The sequence below is a fragment of the Sinocyclocheilus grahami genome, unplaced genomic scaffold (assembly GCF_001515645.1).
Source record: "Sinocyclocheilus grahami isolate Dianchi unplaced genomic scaffold, SAMN03320097.WGS_v1.1 scaffold307.1, whole genome shotgun sequence".
NCBI classification, from domain to species: domain Eukaryota; kingdom Metazoa; phylum Chordata; class Actinopteri; order Cypriniformes; family Cyprinidae; genus Sinocyclocheilus; species Sinocyclocheilus grahami.
Window position 1 is genome coordinate 2,074,080 of NW_015505486.1, and position 1,835 is coordinate 2,075,914.

The following is a 1,835-nucleotide window of genomic DNA, read 5'->3' on the forward strand; positions in this document are numbered from 1 at the left end:
GTATTTATAGAGGGGTTTGTTCATACATCATTCGCTTGATTTCATTATTGCACTATTTATGTCTGTAGATTTCAATTACAATACATATATTTAAAGGCCGTTTTCTCAAAAATGAGATTGTTTCTCCACTTCAGTAGTACTGAAATATACCAAATTTTAAAATTGTATTCCTATCTATATTTTGAAGATTTTTACTGAGGGATTTGTTCATATATCATTCACAATGATTTATATACCATTTTATTTCAAAAAACATGCTAAAAGTGTATTTTTTCATATTTCTTCATCAATACCACTTACATATACCAAAACTTAACAGTTTTATTCCTATCTATATTCTGAAGGTTTTTACAGAGGGGTTTGTTCATACATCATTCACTTGATTTTATTATTGCACTTTATCTATTTGCGTCTGTAGATTTCAATTATAATACATAAAGGCCATTTTCAAAATGAGTTTGTTTCTCCACTTTAGCAGCACTCACGAACACCAAATTTTACGGTTTTATTCCTATCTATATTCTGAAGATTTTTATAGAGGGGTTTGTTCATATATAATTTGCACTAATATATATTACATTTTATTCCTAAAACATGATGAAAATGTATTTTTTTCTGCCTGTTGGTGGTATTTTCTGATTTATAGAGTAATAAAAAGAGATATCAAAAATCCCTTCTGTAAAAACCTTTAACGCTAATATATCTACAAAATCAAGCAAAAAAAATAAATCTGGTTTTATCCAGTGTTCAGATTTATTCTTTGCAATTTTTGCAAATTAGTGCATATTTAATTAGAAAATGCCTCATTTGAGTATTTAAACGAAACATTTCTGAAAACCTATAATACAATACAGTTTTCTTAATGTACTGTATGTATGGGTGATATATTAGCCCAAATTTTTACTCTGTTCACCTGTAGTGTCTTGCCTTAATAAACATACGGAGACACAGTGAGGCATAAAGAATCATAGGGAAGTATAAAGAAACCTAAAGAGACAGGAATGGAGAGAAGCTGTCTGCTGAGAGTTTCATGTGAATCAGTTCAATCTCTGCCTCATTGATTCAAATGCAAAACATGGATAGAGACCTTAAGTAGTGTGACATTTGTTAATTAAGATAGAAACTCTCAAGATCACATCCCTGAGCTCATGTTATGATGCTTTGGACTGAATTCAGCTCCCATACGCTGTAAAATGTAATTTGATTCACATAATTAGGGCTTTATCCTTAAGGTGTACGTTGAAACCTAACTTTGAGTGATGTGACTCATGCAAAAGGGCCTTTATGATTCAAATAAGTGTAGTACAAGTTAACAATGTTTACACCCAAACATATCAGCAGAATCTTTAAGGACATTTGGTTCCTCTTCTCCTTTTTTCCCCCAGATCTGCTTTAGATTTTTGTGTCTCTTAAAGTCACTGTCACATTCATGACTTTGTTTTAATGATCAAGCTCTTGTCTTTTTTCGTTGCATAAAAATTGCATATTCTCTGAAAGGAAATTGGATCAAAGTGTAAGAGAATAGTTTACACTTCAGTATAAAACATGTTTTTGCACTGAATTGCAGTATATGTAAGTCTTCAGCAGACAGCTGCTCTGTGTTTTCCTCTCTGTATCTCCTGCACTTTTATTCTGCTTTGACCTGTTAAGGCTGCTGCTGCTGATGTTCAACCAGAAAGAGCCTCTGTGGATGTGATAGATTTGATTTGTTGTTTTATTTCCACTGTTTCGACTCATGTTAATGTACAAAGAACCAGCAGACAGAAAACTATACATATGACATGTATTTACTTATTGTTTTATTATATTATTAAGTACATGAGGGGTTACATAAT